Here is a 20393-nt window from a genome sequence, read left to right on the forward strand (position 1 = left end):
TACCCATCACCCATCAGCATAGGTGGTGACATTGCTAGATCTTCCATCCATCATCCAGCTACAAAGAAAGTGACTTGACCTTGCTGTGAGCTTGCTGTGACTTCCGCGCAGGACCTACTTATTGGCAGCTACAATGTGGTAGTACAGTGACCACACACATGCCACTGGCACACAAAGTCAAGCTCGTCTGTGCCTGGCCATGCCTGGACCACATCCAGCACCAGAAACCCTGGTCTCTTAAGCACACTGCGATAATTTGCTGCATTCCTCAGGTCACTCGACCCTGGACTCCAATTTATGGAAAATCTACACTTCAAGTTGCAAATCTCTGAGAACTTCACCCTGGATGGAACCTCCACCTACCAACCACCCGGACCGCAAGCCGCTTCAGCAGCCTCATCACTGACTTCATCGCCCCCTAACTATCGACTCTATTGATTACATAGTTCTTGGTGACCTCCACTACCAACCACCTGGGAGACAAAACTGACCATGCTCGACAGCTGTCCTCAAACTCCTGAACAACATTGGACTTACCCAGCTAATCACAGGACACACAATGCACACCATCTTCAACACCAGCATAAAATATAATGCCACTTCACTGCTCACATGGACAGACCATGCCACTTTCAAATCAACACACCGCAAGTCAACGCACCCACCAGCACCAGCCTTTCCAAGCCATAGCTGGGGCAAAACCTGCAGCAATGCTCAACCAACCTCATAGATAAGTTCAACATTGATATCACCAACTTAAAGAACTCGATCAAGAACTGTGCAAATGCTCTTGCACCCATCAAACCCAACAAGCAAGACAAGCTTGTACACAGAGGACCTTTGAGATGCCAAACAGTACTGCAAACAGCTGGAAATAAAATGGAGAGCCAGCCACAAACCCCCCTACAGGACTGCATTACCATCAGCAACTGAGAGACACTACTAAACGAGTGCTAGCTGAATGCATCGAAGGTAATCCAACAGTTGAAAGGCGATTTTCTCATTCGACCACACCCTCAGCCTCCGTCAACAACATCACCCTCTCAAGAGCTCTGCAACGGCCTGTCAAACATATTTAACTGAAACATTGCAACATCAACAGTAACTCCTCACACCAACCCAAACCCAGCAATCTCAGTGCCATCCTGCTCATCACAAACCAGGATGGTCATCTAACCGAATGGACTACCCTCATCAGAGACAACATAGCAAAGATCATGCAGGCCATCTACTCAGGACCCCATCAGATCCATGTGCTCACCATGTCCGCAGGCTGGGAGCATTACCAATTAGCACTGCCCTCAATCGCATCATCAACACCTCTATCACATCCAACACTTTCCTGGAAGACTGGAAGCCTTTACCAGTCAGTGCCCTCCGCAAAAACCATTCACGGACCCGAACAACTGAGAAACGTCTGATCTATCTCCCTGCTCCCATACCCAGCCAAAGTAATAGAGAAGACCATCAACAAGTAACTCACAACTCACTTTGAACTACACCACTGACAACATTCAATCAGGATTCATAAAGAAGCACATCACCATAAAAGCACTCACCGCAGATACCAGTGACATGTGGATGATCCTGGATATTGTAGAAACTGCGGCCCTAATCCTGCTCAACTTCCCTGCTATTTTTGACACAGTATACCGCAACAAACGCATCAGAAGACTCCACAAGATAGGCATCCAAGGACCTGCACCCAAATGGATCTGTTCCTTCCTCATGGGACAACCCAAAGAGTCTGATTGCCACCCTTGAACTCATAGACTAAGACCCTGATCTGTGGAGTCCCCCCGGGATCCTCCCTCAGCCCCACAATGTTCAACATCTACATGATACCACTCATCAATCATCCAATTGCAGGGCATCATCTCCTATGCTGATGGCACACGACTCATACTCTCCCTGACAGACAAAAGAACCATAACCAGCACCAACTTCACCAACTGCATGACAATGGTAGCAGAATGGAGGAGTACCAACTGCGTGAAGCTCAACTCTGACAAGACAGAAGTACTGGTATTTGGAAACAAGTCCTCCACATGAGAGGCAACCTGATTGCTGACCAAGCTAGGACCAACAACCACCCAACACTCTATGAGTCTTGGGATCATATGGGACGACAAGCTCAACACGATAGCACAAGTCAATTCAGTAAAGACCACCCGCTTTCATATCCTAAATTAGCTATAAAAATGTTCAAGTGACTGCCACAGAACACCAGACTTATTGTCACACAAGCAATCATCACTGCAGGCTCGACCACCCCAATACATTCTACAACAGAATCTTCCAGCTCCTACATATACCCCAGACCATCCAGAAAGCAGCTGCAAGGCTCATACTTGACCTCCCTCCCTGAACCCAAATCTCGTCCATGTCAGAGCGGCATTGGTTTCCAGTTTACAAACTCAGCCGATTCAAAACTTGTACCTCAACAACCAGATCAACTTCCAGCAAACACCTACACTCAGCCTCTCTTCCACTGACACACATCCCCCTCATTCACAAGAGCGAAACAGGGGGTTGTTCATTCTTACACATTGCACCAAAAGTATAGACTGGCCTCCCACATCACATCTGAGCCTCTTCCTCACTTCTTGACTTCTATAAGAAGCTGAAGACCTGGCTCTTCGAATTACTCTGAGGGGACACTCACCTACACACATGCTCAGGCATCTGTGTAATCTAACAGATGATAAGCGTGCTATTTAAATAGGCATAAAATATCTCCATATGTTAGAAACACATTGAGAAGAATTTTTGATATTTTTGTTTCTGATATTTTTTGTTTTCCTGTTTCTGGTTGATAATACTCTTACAGAAAACAGACTTTCTAACCCCCTCTCCTTGAAGCGAAGAAATTGGAAAAAGTTTAACCAAGATGCCTTTAGACAGGCCCTTCAAAAAAATCCCCCCCCGCAAAGCAACTCCCTCCAGGAGGCCTGGATAAATTATGAAAAATGGTTGACCACTGCTCTGGATGAGATAGCCCCTTGGACATCCAAACCCCCGGTTAGACAATCCAAAACCGCTCCTTGGTTTTCAGAAAAACTTAAACTTGCCAGAACTAGATGTAAAACTCTAGAGCGCAGCTGGAGACAACACTACAATCTTGGTGATAAACTACTATATAAGAGGGAATTAAATAAATACAATAAACTAGTGAGATCGGAAAAAAGTTTTAGCGGATAACCCCACCAAAGAACTCTTTTCTATCTATAAAGAACTCACGATCCCAACTAGATTGGAAGCTCAAGATACTTACTCGAAAGAACTGTGTGACTCCATTGCTGACTTTTTCGTAAGCAAGATCGATAAAATCCATGCCACTTTTATAAAGGATGAGGCCAGTTTGAGTAAACTTGAAGTAGCCAACAACAGCAACACGGGGACTCCTGGTCTCACGTGTTTTATCACTCCTGAGAAACAAGAGTTACTTAGCATCGCAAACAGTATACAATCTGGCTCTCCCAGCAATGTCTGCCTGCCGACTCGCTGCAAAGGAGTCATGGAGACCACAATAATTTACTATATTAGTCCTATTGTGTCGCTCTCCTTTCAAGAATGCCAGGTATTAGATGCTTGGAAAACCGCTCAAGTCATTCCCCTAAAAAAAAGGCCAACATTCACATCTCCCAGTTTCAAAATCTTTGCCCTATCTCCCTCCTCCCTTTTAAGCAAAGATCGTGGAAAAAGTAGTGAACAGGCAGCTCATGAGTTATCTGAAAGAACACTCTCTCCTGCACCCCTCACCATCAGGCTTCAGAGAGGGACACTCTACTGAGTCAGCCCTACTTTTTTCCACTGAGAGTCTACGGCACATAGTGGACGAGGGAGAGACAGCAGCGTTGGTACTTTTAGATCTAAGTGCAGCCTTTGACACCGTGCGGCACTCAACACTGCTGTCTCGGCTATCTGATATGGGAGTAAAGGGACACGTGCTTGCATGGATGAAGTCCTTTCTGGTCAACAGGAACTTTCAGCTGCACTGCCCCCCCTTTAAATCATCTCTCAGGAAGACAAGCCATGGGGTTCCTCAGGGCTCGAGTCTGAGCCCTACCTTATTTAATATCTATATGGAAACCCTGGCTCGTATAGTTGAGACTTATGGGGTGGGCATTGTTAGCTACGCTGATGACACCCAATTGATGTTCAAGCTTACGCCCGACCACAGAGAAGATGCCACCAATTTCTCCAACTGCCTTTCCTCCGTGGCAGCTTGGATGAACAACAACTGTCTCCGCCTTAATGGCGACAAAACCGAGCTGCTGGTGGTATGAAAATCATCTTCCGCATGGTCTCACACGTGGTGGCCTGTGGAATTAGGCAGTCTGCCCTGCCCTGTGGCTTCGGTGCGTAACTTGGGCATTACACTTGACTCAAACCTATCATACATGCCTCATGTCAGCAAAGTCACGGCTAAGTGCTTCAGCGTACTGAGAGTTCTCCGGAAGGTATTAGATCTCCTTCCTAAGGACTCCAGGAAGACCATTGTCCATGCCCTAGTGACTCCCCATTTGGACTATGGGAACGCCCTGCTACTTGGTTTGAGCAAAAAAGGACTTCACCAACTCCAGTGTACTCAGAATGCCGCCGCGCAGCTAGTGCTCAAACTTCCTTGCAGATCTTCAGGGAAATCTGCTTTGTCCAAACTACATTGGCTCCCCATTAAGGAACAAATTCAATTCAAATCCTTATGCTTTGCCCACCGAATCGCACATGGCACTGGTCCAGGATATCTACAACGCCTTCTAACAATACATCGCCCTACCAGGAATCTGAGATCTTCTGGAACAATGGTGTTTAAAATCCCTAAAACCACCACAGCCAGGATGGGTGGCTGCTCGTTCAGTTACCTGGCTGCCAAGTGTTGGAACGAGCTCCCTCTTGAGCTCCGTATGGAACCCTCTGCTATCAGGTTCCGGGGAAAACGTAAAACTTTTCTTTTCCCACGTACTTAATCCATATCCCTTCCCTTGCCCATGTTTGCCTTACCTGTGCTCCTTCCTTTGAGCTTCTTTGCAGTTTTGAGCGCGGGGACACACTGTCTTTGAGTAACCAGGCGCTTTACAAATGGTTTAAATTACATTTTTTGTTTTCGATTTAGGTGAAAATGTATATTTTTAACAAACAACATTTGTCTATTCACTATTAGTGGTTTTACTAACTAAGTATCGGACGTTGATATTTTTGTTATCGATATTTGGTTTCCACAATTTGTGTGTTTCAATATCGTATGCATCATTATTATGCCAGTTATCCTATCCTTGATGGTGTTTTCAGGAAACAACAGTCCATCACCAATAGTGTTAATCCCCTAGATCCATAGCCTATGAAGAGTTAATCATTCCACAATGAACTGACTGAGGAGACAGTGGTTATTGACTGTTCCAGTGCATAGATAATGAGGCAAAGCACACAATTTCTGATCCCATCCCAGGCATGTTGTGTACAAACCACAGAGTGTATCCCTTTGTAACTATGCAGGGGGTTTGCCCGATCAGCACACATGGAGAGTTCGGATGAGGAATGTCATTCTCTACAGGTAAGTGTACCATATATGGTGGAGGATGCATCCAGAAATAGGCATTTTGTTCCTCGTCACAGCGGCAATAGAACTCAAAATCAGAAGCTGCCAGTCACCCCTGTTCATGAGGCAGAGTTAAGGACGCCAGTTGAGCCTGGGCTGTCCGTCCGCCCAAGCCAGTGTGGTTATTTGAGAACAGAGTTTTGAAAAATTGTTTGTTAAGGGTTATAGAGAGATTGTAGAACAGATAAATTAGATCCAGTAAAATCACAATTTTCATTAGGACAATTCTGCCATTAAAGAGGGTTCAAAAGAGATCCATTTCTTTTTTTGTTCTTTGATTTTGTTTATTAAAGTACCACAATTTCTGCTATGACAGTTGTTCTGTCACTACTAATCCATATTCAAGATATTTAATGGAAAACTTGTTCCTCCAGAGGGGGGACTCAAGTTTACAGATAAGCACCTCTTAATCTGTGAAAAAAAATTTCAGTCTTTTTTTTATTTTATAGAAAGCCTGCCAAGAGCTTGAAAACTGTAAATTCTCAAATAACTGGGATACATTTTTTCTCTTTATTCTTCAAGTACAGAGTTATGTCATTTGCATATGAGGCAATAATTAAGTTCCTGATTCTGAACTGTAGGCTGCTATTGACATATGCTTGTCTAATTGTGCATTCCAAATGCAACACATTTAGGGTACAGCCCTGCCTGGTTCCCCTGCCTCAGGCAATAGGGTTAGTGTCAGATACAACAGGACCACAGCGGTTGAACTCATATATAGCAGATTGACCCTTGTCACAAAGTTTTCTGGGACTCCCATTCTAGACAACATGAACACAAAAACTGTCATTCAAATGAATCTTAAACTTTAGTGGTGTCTCAGCCACAGCCAGAGTAGGAGGAGCTACGTACCGTAGGGAGCCGCGCTGCCGAGCCGAGCTGCGCTGGAAAAGCCGCGTTGAAAGCAGAGTCCAGCGTGCCTTCGGATAATCGAGCCATCGGCTGACGGACCCCCCCTGGATCCCAGGGTCCCCCCCCCCCGGACCTCCCGCTGCCGGTGCCGCTGCCTTGTTGCGCCCTACTGCCTTGCTGCCTTGCTCCCTTCCCTGACGGCTGCTGCTCTGCCGACCGCCCCGCCACATCACCGTAACGTTGCCCCACCTGTGTTGCGGCTGGTGGCTGGCGGGTTTGGCGGGTTTGGCTGGTTGTTACGGCTCCCCCTGTGCTCCCTGTGCTCCCTGTGCTCTTGTGCTCTTGGGAGTTCCTTGGGAGCTGAGCCGAGCAGCAGACAGGCTGGGAGGTGAGACATCGACTGCGGAGTGATGAGTGGTGACGGCGAGGCCAAAGTGGAGGTGAGGTGAAGGGGGAGCACATACTTTGAAAGGGGCAAAGGGGTAAAGAAGCAAAGGAAATACAAAACAAAGGAGTAAAAGAAATACAGCAACAGGAGCAGCAGCAGCTGGGTGAGGTGAGGAGTCTACTTCTAAAACTTCTCACCCATAACCTGCCCTGAGTTTATTTCTATATTGTTCTATACTACTGAGGACATCCAGTCTGTTGTTGTGGGTACCGGAGCCCAATTTTGCTCAGGATCAGGATCAGCCGCCACCTCGGCACACAAAAACTTTTAAACACTTTAAAAAAAAACGTTAATCTCCCGTAAATCCCCCGTAACCCCCGTAATAATACAATCAGGCGCAAAAGACTAAGGCGCTAGGCCCACGGCGTTGTTGGGGGGCTGCTGGCAGGTGTGAGCGCTGTCCCAGCGCTGTGATAACAACGCCTGCTAGTAGGGGTGGGGCGGGTGCTGTTACATTTTGGTAATTGCAAACACAACAGTGATGGACAGAATGTGGATCAATGTCACACATTCACCCCAGTCCAAAGATCTGGGCCCAAATCCATCGTTTTTCCACTCCACACCACCCTGGGTTAGACAATGGCGATATGCAAATCAGCTCTGACCCTGTGCGCCATGGGAACAGTCCAGTCCGAACTACAAAAGCCATGTCCTTCCCAGAACGGAATCAAGCATCCGAGGACCGGCCCGGTTTCGAGGTAACACCTCTCATCAGCCCGGCTAGCTTGACTCCAGTGGTGTGGAGTGCCTGGGACTCACGTCTGAGCATCCCCAGTACACTTAGAGCGGTAATTGCAAACACAACAGTGATGGACAGAATGTGGATCAATGTCACACATTCACCCCAGTCCAAAGATCTGGGCCCAAATCCATCGTTTTTCCACTCCACACCACCCTGGGTTAGACAATGGCGATATGCAAATCAGCGCTGACCCTGTGCCCCATGGCCTCTCGCGTCAGGGGGCCAAAGCTCCAGTGTGCGGTAGGCAGGCGTGAGCGCTGTGTGGAACCTGAGCGCTGTGATAACAACGCCGCCACCGACACTGCCCAGTTTGCCCATCTGGCTACGTACTTATTGAGCAAAGAATCCTACCCCAAGTGAATCAGAGCGCAAGAGGTCTACGGAATTGAGGAAACGCAGAGAGCAGGACTGACTTTGGGTCCCTCTCTACGGGGTGTTGGAACATTGCCCTTGTTTTTACTCACTTTCACGTCACCAGCTCAGAGTGTACTTTCACTTCGACCAGCTCAGAGTGCACAACGCAACGCAGCAGTAACTTTAATAGGAACCCAGCAGGAGATGGGTGAAAGGAGAAACTATGAGGACTAGAAACTCAACCTTACTGCAGGCCCATACCCAGGCAAAGCCGCGCCCTCACAGATCTGCCAGAAGACGGAAGGCAAAACTCTTCTATCCCCCGGGAGCGGGGGAACTCTACCCTGGGCCAGTGCCCTTGGAGGGCGCATTCTTGGATTCTTCTGGAGCCACAGGTGCCACTCCTACGCTCCTAGCCTCACTGACGGCGTCCCCAGCATGGTCAGTGCCATTGGACAATGTACAGCCGCATACAGGGGAAGAGGGTAAGTGTCACACTCGAGCTTACCCAACCCCCCGCCCAGGCGCTACCATAGCCATCCCTGGGCCTTTAGGAAATAAAGACATAAGAACTTTCTTGCGCCCTTTAGTAATAAGTACTGCAGCACCTGTTAGGCCCCAGAGCTGTATATCGCCTACAAATACTCCCGAGGAAGGACAGGGCCAGAGCTTGAGCGTTATTGCGGCGCAGGCTCCAGGGCCACCACTTTCATCTACAATAACCACGCCCCAGGGGGATGATCCACCCAAGCCAGAGCCTGCTGACAGGGCGGCATCGAGGCCCGAGTACAACAGCACAACAACCCCACCCCCTCAAGCTTTAGAGAATCATCAACTAAAGTTCTCCCAAAATGGGGCCCCAACGACTGAAGCTCGTAATGGCCCACGTCGCAGCGTATCTGCAAAGGGAGAGTACATACTTGATGTGTCTGGCAACAGCAAATGCCCTGAAGAAGGAGGAGCAATTACAGAGTCACAGGCCTGGCACATCCAGTCTCCGATCTTGTTGAGTTGGAGTCCCCCTGATCAAGAAAAAATTTCTCTGTCATCATTTTTTAGATGCAACAGGGGGGATAGCCCCCAGCGTTTGTAGACCATCTAGCATTGATCAACGAGACACTCATTTCTATGACTGGAGCCTCAATCATGCATGCCGATAAGCTTGATGCCCAGATAAACATATTACAAACAGTGGCTAACTTAATATCAGGGGTCGATGCTAAATTGGATCATTTGAATTCCTTGATCCGCAGAGTACAGGATAGCACGAATTTTAAGCCTGAATCATGCAGTTGCGTTCCTATTTTGAAAAATCTAGAAAAACTCCCGCACATTATGAACACACTAATTGAGGATCTCAAAATAGAGGCTGGCAAGAACAAGGTTTCAAACAAAAAGGCACCCACGCCCGATCCGTCTAACAAAGAAGGCACAATAAATATTTCATCATCGGACAGAACAGAAACTTGCAAAGAAAATAATGAAAAGAAATCTGCCAGGGTGGGTCTCCCATTGGTGACTGATGCAAATTCCGCAGAGGTCTTATTGACCGTAACAAATACCCACGATTGGGAGAAGATACCTATATCATCTAGCTTAGACTTTCAAAAGAATCTATCGAGAAAAAATAAGAAAACATTTAAAAAATTGAACAAGGCGAACAAGAATAAATCCATACGGGAATGGCTATGTCCCGGCAATCAGACGCAAGGCCATACAGATACACCGGAAATGATTCAATCAGATGCCACTCTCATTACATCAGAAAGCCCGGAACGAAAGCATGAAGTTCTTTACCTGACTGACGCAGTAACAAACCCAGGGACAGCTGTCCCCCTGGTGGCGCCCCGGCCAGTCCCATCAGCTCCACCTACATGCCTAGTAAACGATCTGCAAGGTTAAAACGCGCCCCGGCCAGTCCCATCAGCTCCACCTACATGCCTAGTAAACGATCTGCAAGGTCAAAACGCCGCGGAAGCGACCCAAACTTGTTCCAATGAACATGATGCCGGCTTAAAACATCTTTTGGTCGCTGTCCCATCAACGTTGACGACGCATGTTGCGATTCAAAGGCCATGGGCCGTCTTAGAGACCAAAGATATTGAAAACATCTCGCTTAACAACAGTCTTCCTAGCTTTCCACTCATGGTGGCCCCTCAACGAGTCATGGGGCCAAGAGGGCTGGCAATCGCCCTCTCATCTGGCATCCCACAAGTATTACAAACAGGCGGTCAGGTCGCGGGCCCCGTTGGTTATATAAATAATGCCCTATCCCAGGATCGGGAAATTAGGCTGTATCCAGAATATGTCTCGCAGGGGAGGTGGGACGTTCTCAATCGCAGCAATCTTCTGACTCTCTGCGCAAACATCCCAGGGTTGGAGGGAATAAAAACTACTGACATTGAAACCATCGCCTTCCTACCTCCAGATGCGGAAGAGAAAAATGAAACGACGGAGCTAACCTTCACGAGCTCGGCCATGGCAGAGGCCTTGAAAAGACAGCATAAGATACTGGAACGCTGGAGAATAAAGATAAAACCCAAGCACTCTCAAAAATATCCCCTCATATTAAAAACACAGTTTGCAAATCCCCACATGGGAAACATCGTTCAACCGGTTGGAGAGCCACCACGTTCGCACGCGCCCTTCTCCCACGCGCCAAAAAGGGCTCCTACCCTCCAGGGGTCAAAAGGTGGCACAAACACTGGTCAATTCATCAGAACCAACCCAGGGCACACGCGCATGCGCAACACTGGGACCCGCGATTAAAGACTGGTCCTGGCTGCCGCTCGCTTTAAATTCCAAGACCTAATGGTCCTCGTTTTAAACCCTGGGGCTACACCTATCGAGACGCGACAAATACGCACTTAAAGCCCCCAGAGAAGGAATGGTCTCCGATGAATTTGAAAATCATGTCTTGGAATGTTGCTGGGCTCAGGAGGTTGCTTCTCAACCAATCTGCGGTGTCATTTATCGAGGAAGCAGACATAATTTGCACACAAGAAACTTGGCAAATCCACCCCCTCTCTTTGAGAGGATACGCTGAGTATGGAAAACCCGCAAAAAAGTCCAACATTTTCGGCAGACCCTCTGGTGGGATATGCGTCTATATAAAACACGCACTCAATCTGAAATTCGCAGAAATATCCAACCTGCCGGACACCATTCAGGCAGGCATTTTGAAAGGCTGTTATCTAACAAACAGTAACTTTTCATTATTATTAATTAATCTATATCATAACCCTCAAGGGCTCATATCTAACACGGCTACGTTGATACGCCACATCGAGCGTTTACTGCTGCAATTCGCGGGCCTTGAATGCATCATTCTTGGTGATTTTAACATTCACAATATCGGGATTACAACCACACGCAGGCTCCAGGCCGGGACCACTAATGCCCTGAATGCCCTACTAAAATCCTACAACTTGGAGACAACGCACTCAGTCCTCTTAAAGAACAGCCAGGCTGACTGTCGGCCCCACATTTAACAACCAAACTACGGTCGACTATATAATCTTAAGTGGCAAACTCCAACTTCTAACGTCAAATTTTTTCAGTGCACTCACGAGGTGATAGCGATCATGCTGCCCTCATCGTTATTTTGAACCTCATAGCGGATCATCGCCATAAGCTTGAACCCATCGGAGAAGCCGATGGAGAAGAACTCATAAGGTTGCCCAGAAGGATTAAATGGGAACAGACGGCAATTACTGGATTTAACAGCTGGGTTAATCAGTGGACAGGTTGGCCACCGAGCGAACAAAAAATGGGCGCCATAGAATTCTGGAATTCCACAACAGAGTCTCTGGCGGGGATTCTTCGCGGGAGTGTGAATAGTACATCAAAAAGGCGCCTTTTACCCACATATGGTCATAATACTGAAATCAAAATAAGCGCCAAAAAACTAAATAAGCAATACAAACTCGCCCGCAAAATTGGGACTGCCCTAAACAAGAAATGTTTACAAGAAGCTAAAAAAAGCCATGCAAAGAAGGTTTGGGTAGCAAAACGTGCACATTGCGATGCACAATGGCTAATAATTTTTGATTTGCTCAGCCTGGGAAAGTCACAGGAGTTTTGGAAGTTTATATGTACCTTGGGCCACGGCCCAAACCACAGAGAAAACTCCCTTGAAGCCTCGATCTGGGTCGTGCATGTAAGAGCTCTTTACACTAATGCTGGTCCGGCCCACATGCAAAATGAAGCATCCACTGCTGGAGACAACTTAGATCTGTTCGTTGAGAAGATGGCTCCACCTGGAAAATCGCTTGTCGTCAACATCATAAAAAACATCAGACAAATCGCTGCTCCAGGGGCCAATGGCCATCCTGGTCACTTATTCAAGGCAAACATTGATTTTTGGGCCAAAAATCTGACCTAACTGTACTCTGAATGCTGGCTCCAGGGGGAAGTACCAGATTCATGGAGAGGCTCGCTTTTACAGCCTATCCATAAAAAAGGCCCAAAATCTGAACCTTCCAACTACCGGATGATCGCCTTGTTGGATATTGAGGGAAAAGCGTATGCTAGTGCCATCTTGAGGGACCTCGTAGACTGGACCAGCGCTGAAGGCAATCTTCCTTTCTGCCAAACCGGATTCAGACCTGGGTCTGCCACGGATGACAACATCATTGCTCTTTCTTTCCTGGCACATCGCGCACGGTCTAGTAAAAGCCTCCCCCTCTTCGCCTGCTTTATTGACTATTCGGCGGCGTTTGATGGGGTAGACCGCGCAATTCTGTGGCACAAATTGGTCCAATGGAACATCAATCTGGTCTTGTTAAGAGCGATACAGTCCCTTTATCAAAAAACATGGGTGCGAATCAAACTTTCGAGGGACCACGCATCCGTTAAGATCAACACAGACAGAGGCCTTAAACAAGGGTGTGTGCTAGCCCATTTATTATTCAACCTATATACAGCAGACATGGAGAAGGCCTTGACTGGGGCCGCCCTGGCAACTCCAAAGATCGGTGGATTTAAAATCCACTTTATGCAGTATGCTGATGACTTGGTCCTTTTGGACCACACGAGAGTGGGGCTACAAAAGGCGTTGACGGCACTCGCTGCATATAATGACAGTAACAGGCTTGTAGCAAACCCAACCACGTCTAAAGTAATTATCTTTGGACATTACCCAAGGAAGAAATCTTTAAAATGGAGGTTAGGCAACCTCCTTCTGGAAAGCACGCAGCGGTACACCTACTTGGGCATTTGCTTCCAGGAATCAGGACGTGCAAGTGGCCATCTTAAGTCAATTCAGGCTAAAGGCAAGTCCATCACCTACGCCATTTGCAAGCTGCAAGCCTCTTTATACAGCCCATCCACCACAGCCATCAACAGAGTACTTAAAGCTAAGCTCATGCCGGCACTCAATTATGCTCTACAGGCATTTCCGGGCAAACTAAGCAATGAATTAGAAAAAATTCACTGCAAAGCATATAAGAAACTTTTCCATCTCCCAAGGTGCACCAGAAATACCCTCGTTTGCCTGGAGTTCTCACTTAACCAGCAAAATCTAGAAGAGCTGGCCGCCCTAAGTAAGTATTACTTTTTAACAATGGCGGCTCAGGAGAACACACTAAAGGCAGTTTTGAAAGGTATCTTCAGTGAGCCAGGGAACCCCTGGTCGGCCACCTTCGAAGCGGCTAAGGACCAGCTCACTGTTGCTACGGACTCATGGAACCCTGAACACGTCAAAAACTCTGCCATCAAAAACGCAATTAAAAAACAAGTGCGTGCGAGGTCACGGGAACTGGATCTGGAGTCGCTTGGAAGAAAAGGCCTGCATGAGACTTTGTGTCTCCCGCACATTCTGCACATCGCTAAACTTCATCTCACGCAGGCCGTGGGCCGCACCGCCCTTCACAAGATCTTGGCGTACAGACTCCACCCATTGCCCCTAAATGAACTATATCCTGGTGGTCAGGCAAGCCCAGGAGTCCAGGAATGCAGGCTTTGCATGTATAAACGCGAGTCTTTGTCCCACCTCCTTTTCTGCTGCCCGGCCCTGCGTTTGGCCCGTAGTCTTTATCTTAGGCCATTACTAAGACAATCTGGGACACGCACTGCAAAGGAGGGTCTTAGCTATCTTTATACTCTGTCCACGGTAAAGCACATGGCGGCTTTCGGAAAATTCATCTTTCAAGCACGGGCGATGCTGATGATTTCTACTAGACGGGCTATAGAGTCTCCTGTGGGCCCATGAACCCTTTCATCTGGAATTTTCGGGACCTATGGAGCAACTAGATAAAATGTATTTTGATTTTAACTTTTGTAATGCTGTGACTTTGTATTTTGGCTTTATGTAATGGTTTTCAGTAACCAAACAATAAAATATCATTCATTCATTCATTCATTCATTCATTCAGTGGTGTCTCAAAATAAATCCACTTCTTCCATTTCAGGATATAACTGATGCATCCAAGCAAAGAGGGATCTCAATTTGTGAGCATTTGATCTTCCCTGAATTAATCTAGACCCCAGAACACTCCAGAGAAATGTGCTCTAAAAACCCAGCTAGCACAACACAAAGCATGTCAAGGTATATACTTTGGGATTTCCCCAGGGATAGCACTAGTAGCCAGCCTACCAGCACCCTCTGAGTAGAGGAGTGGCCACTGGGAAAGGATTTCTGAGCTTGGACATGGGAAGAATCTGATAAATACATGAGATCCTGCTGTCAGCTAGGGGTCAGATGGCTATGCAAGGATACATATTTCTTCTGTCAAACATCTAATATATATATAAAGTGAAAACAATTAAGCCATGATGTGGTTTGTCCATTGAGATCTGCGCATGTGCCATCTCATAGGTTATCTTCTCCATCAGAACAACCAGGAAGAATCTGTGCATTACATTTTCTAGGAAGAAAAGTGTTGGCATGCATCAGTATATCTGGGATGGACATTAGAGGTGCAAAATCAGGACATCCTGGTGAGGACCTGGACAGAGACTTATCTTGCCATGGGGGGGAGCCTACCATATACCACAGTCTGTGCAGCACTTTGCGCCCACCCCCAAAGGCCAAGCAATCCCTGAAATGTCAGAGCCAGCCTGCTGGAAGTGCTGTGCCAGGTTACACCTCTTCAGATTCTTGAATCTGTGACCCAAGCAGTGTCCAATGCAGACCTCAGCTGCACCCTACATGCCCTCACTCATTGCACAGGCCAGGGAGGTATATGTTCTTGCTGCCAGGTTCCAGATGATGATGGATATTTGACCTTGACGCAAGAAGCCTCCCTGAGGGGTGGCCTTCTCGAAGCCGGACTCTCCAGCACCCTTAACTTTAAAATATGTATTTCAATGTATAAATCTGACTTTGAGAGTAAATTATAAATAAGGCTCAATGTTTTCAGTTTTTACAGATTTTTACAGATAAATACAAACAAAAAAACAATTATTTTTCTGTATGTATTTATATGTAAATGTGGATAAAAACGTAAATTAGACTCTTTTTTTGAGTGATTCTAAATATGGTCAGTCGTGACTGTAAGGCCAATAGCTGTGCAGATTTACAGGTAAGCGGTTACAAAATAAAGAAATTATTGTTATGAGGCTTTAACTCCAGTATATATGCAAAAGGTTGATACTAAAATATGCAAAATTCATATATGTACATTAATTTATCATCTGTCAGACTTCATATTATTGAAATCGGTTATACATTTAGATAAGAGTTTACATTTATTGTTTAAATACATGTGGAAATGTACTATTTTTGCTTCGTTTGTCTTACAAAACCCGAAATAAAAATGAATAAATACAGACACAATTTGTAAAAAATAAATATGGATAAATACATACAGAAATGTCAAGAAAATAAATACCATAAAACAGGGAGCCCTAATTAAAAACCACCATAAACTAAAATTGGAAAAACATTTGAGTGAGACCAAACACAAGAGCATAGTTATCTTGGCAGATAAATGCTCAAGAGCTAAAGTATAATTAACTGGACATGCAATAAACTAACATAATATTAAATTAACATAACACATGACATTGTACTTGGGTACCGGAGGTCTAGCAAAACATACTCCCTTTAATAATCGCCAAGCCAGAGGGTGTTCACCAATAGGTCCTCCGTCCACTCTTACTTGTTACTTGTTCTGCAGATACTGCGGATCTGCATGTGTTGATCGTGCGTTAGCGTTATTAGCAAGGGGTAACCCAATAGGAGTCAAAAGGACCTGGGTATCAATGATGACAATTAACCCCTTAGCTGCTGGGCCTTTCCCCTCCCCACAGCCACCAACCCCATGTGTTGATCGTGCGTTGTAAATGTAAATGTAAATGTATAGGCATTTATATAGCGCACTACTTACCCGTAGGGTCCCAAGGCGCTTCGACCGCTGCGAAACCCTTCCTGGCTTCCCTGAGAGATGGTCCCTTAATGGGTATCTCCAGGGTGAGACCAGGCATCCCCGGCGGTCTGGTGGGGCCGTTAGTGAAGATGAGGCAAACTAATGCCCAGAGTTGCCGACTGTGAACGCTGATCAGAGAGGGCACCGAGGCGAGAGAATTATCGAGTCCGCTGACCCTGGTCCAGAAACCTGCCGCGCCGGGAATCGAACCCTGGTCCCGGGCCGTCCTCTGCTCTCGGGTCTGCCGCCTCTAACCAGTGAGCCACACTACTTCACTTCACAGTGCGTTAGCGTTATTAACAAGGGGTAACCCAATAGGAGTCAAAAGGACCTGGGTATCAATTTGCTATAGAAAAAGTGGTCCCAGACGTTAATTCAGCTTACGCACTAGTCAACACGAATCAAATAATCACTGCACTGTAGATTACCATTTGATTGAATCATTTAGGAATGTAACACAAAAAAACAATCTTACGCCCGAGATAACAAAATTATCTCGGGCGTAAGATTGTTTTTTTGTGTTACATTCCTAAATGATTCAATCAAATGGTAATCTACAGTGCAGTGATTATTTGATTCGTGTTGACTTGATCGTGCTTTAGGCCAAAGAGGCTAAGAAATTAACCAGGAATTACACCTGCTGAAACAGCATTTGTGTTCCTATCCAAACACCAACTACACCAGACCTACCAGGCTGACCTGTATGTCATAGCTGTGCCTGGGGCCCAGGACTGTAGGAAAAAATTACAAACCCTATATAGCCCCAAAACTAGAAGGGCATAAAGGTATATTGGTTTCTGTAAATCGGCCATTGTGTCAAAACGTTACAGATGAAAACGTGGTCAGTTTTTCCCTACTCATTTTTAATATTTCTTTATTCCAACTATTATTTTCTTTGGGAAACCCTTAAGGGATCTACACATATGAGCCCTTGCTGAATTTGAAATTCTGTCTACCTTTCAGAAATGTATCGCTTTGATGGATCACCCATGTGTTTCATGCTGTTTTACAGCACAAACTGTAAATAGTTTGAGAGAACAAAAATAGCAAAATGGTCTACCTCTTTGAAAAATGCCAAAGCTGTGGTACAAAATTAGTTTTTTTATTTAGTTATGCATGTTCCTGAAAGCTGGAAAGATGGTGACTCTTGTACTTTAAACCGTTTGTGAATGCCACATTTAGAGAATAAAACAGACACTTTTATCTGAAGCAGGCTTTCCTTTTTTCCCAAAAATGTAAAGTGTTGCTATACTTTGCTACTTTTTCTGTCCCCTCCAAAGTAACCCTCCAAACCCTGTGTATCCTTAGACTCTCCGGAATTATGTCAAAATTGAACATGAATTTGGCATGGATACCTTATGTAGAAACTAAAGTTATGGAGCCCTACCAGCACTGTGGGGAGGGGAAAGGCCCAGCAGCTAAGGGGTTAATTGTCATCATCTATGTTCAGAAAATTCTTGCAACGGCTTAAAAATGTGAATGTTTCTATTAATTATTAATAATTGTATAGGTATTAATGTATCATCTGTCAGATTTCATATTATTGAAATCGGTTATACATTCATATAAGAGTTTACATTTAAATAAAAATTGCGAAATGTACTATTTTTGCTTCATTTATCTTACAAAACCTGAAATAAAAATGGCTAAACACAGCCGAAGCCACCATATTAGGTGGGGAGCAGGCGAGCGGTTCAGTGCTCGGCCCCGCCCACCTCTGTACACTTAGAAAAGCTAATCTTGATCGCGTGCACCGACTAACAGTGTGCACGCGGATGTTGAGTGTCCTGAGGCGGAAGCCGGGACTGCTTGTGCGAGTGAGCTGTAAAATTGATTTTTAAAAGTGTAAAATCGTATAATTGTGATTTGTTTTTAAATCGACCCATCGAGCACTCTGGGCATTACTTTTAACTTACTTCTGTCTTGCTCCCCCGATCCTGCTCGCCCCATTGCAGCCGATTAGGCGCTGCCAGGGTCTAGTGCCGAAGCCACCATATTAGGTGAGGAGCAGGCGAGCGGTTCAGTGCTCGGCCCCTCCCACCTCTGTCCACTTAAAAAAGCTAATCTTGATCGCGTGCACCGACTAACAGTGTGCACGCGGATGTTGAGTGTCCTGAGGCGGAAGCCGGGACTGCTTGTGCGAGTGAGCTGTAAAATTGATTTTTAAAAGTGTAAAATCGTATAATTGTGATTTGTTTTTAAATCGACCCATCGAGCACTCTGGGCATTACTTTTAACTTACTTCTGTCTCGCTCCCCCGATCTTGCTCGCCCCATTGCAGCCAATTAGGCGCTGCCGGGGTCTAGAGCCGAGCCACCATATTAGGTGAGGAGCAGGCGAGCGGTTCAGTGCTCGGCCCCTCCCACCTCTACGTCCATATAATGACACCTCCTCTCAGGAAGCGCTGCGGACGAGCGCAGCGGGCGCGTCAACGGCGCGCCGAAGACGCGCCAAAGACAAGCCCATCTGCGCCCGTCCGCGCCCGGCTGGGACCAGGGGCAGATAACGCTGCTCGCCCTATCCACTACTCCAGTGAAGAACTTATGGAATATAGTAAGGGTCAGGACTACTTGCCTATGGATACATTCAGACGGGCACATAAATATGGCATCTTGATTAAGGGTAGCTCTTCAGCAGCCCCGCAAACTGCCAGGTAAACCTTGGGCCACATACCCACTCCCTTACAATCCTCTATTTAAACACTCGCTCCTTGGTGAAACACCAGATGGATGTCTTCCTTCTGCTGGACATGGAGAAACCGGATATTCTCCTGCTCACCGAGACGTGGCTAACCCCAGATTCTGCTCCGGATATAATAGCAGCTCTCCCACCCAACTATTATATCATTCATGCAGATCGGGACACGGGGAAAGTGGGCGGAGGGGTTGCGGCAATTATCCACACAAGTCTGGAAGTTACCACTCTGACCTGCCTCTCACTACTAAACACGGATAATTTAGTGTTAAAGATTAACTTTTCCCATATGACAATGGCATGTGTACTTCTGTACAGACCTCCTGATTCGATGCCAACATTCCCCATGTCACTCTGCGACCAAATTGCTACTCTAGTTCTGGATCATGCTAGGATCTTCTTAGTAGGTGATCTAAACTATTGGTATAATGATCCCATGGAAAGCCCGCAATCGGTCGAGCTGACTGAACTTATGTCCAACTTAAACTTTTTTCAATTAGTGCTTTCCCCTACTCACTTTAAGGGCCACATTCTAGACCAGGTGTGGACCAACACCACCTGAGAAACTACCCCGACAACCCTCCCCTGTCTCTGGTCTGATCACTTAATTCTTAAATTCAATCTACATGTTTCCCCCGCTAGGACTACCACACCGGCCATAGGTGGCTAAGCTAGGAATTGGAATGCTACGGATAAAGTAGCATTTCTACAATCACTAGCCAATACCACCCCCACCTTCTATGGTGAAATTAACTCCTCAGAATCCATTCTTTCCGGCTGGTTACAAGCCGCTGGTAATTTGCATGCCCCTTACAAAAAAGTCAGACTGGCACGGCGAGCTGACGCCCATAGATGGTTTTCCCCTGATTTAAAATCCAGGAAACTGGCCTTGCGTCAGCTGGAACGCCAATGGCGTCGCGACTATGACCCTGAGTCAAAGATCAAATATACAAGGGCCAGGAAGGAATATATGAATGCCGTCTCCGTCGCGAAGGCGGCCCATTTCTCATCCCGTATCCTTAAATCTTCTAATAGATCCAAGGACATTTTTAATATTCTTAATGAACTTACAAACATGGATAATGTCCGCCCTAAGACAATCCCTACCCAGTCCCTATGTGACTCACTTAACACCTATTTTAGTGAGAAAATTGTAAATATTAAAGCCAGTATCCCCCAGTCTGTGACCCCAATTACTTCTGGAATGGCAATTAAGAAGAACCCTAACACTCTGTGTAGTTTTCCACCTATAACCCAGACTCTATTCCAGGAATTACTAACAAGAGTCAAATCTGGTACCCCCTCAGACAGCTGCCCCCCTCACATTCTGAGAGA

This window comes from Lissotriton helveticus, chromosome 12 (genome assembly GCF_964261635.1).
Source record: "Lissotriton helveticus chromosome 12, aLisHel1.1, whole genome shotgun sequence".
Taxonomy (NCBI): domain Eukaryota; kingdom Metazoa; phylum Chordata; class Amphibia; order Caudata; family Salamandridae; genus Lissotriton; species Lissotriton helveticus.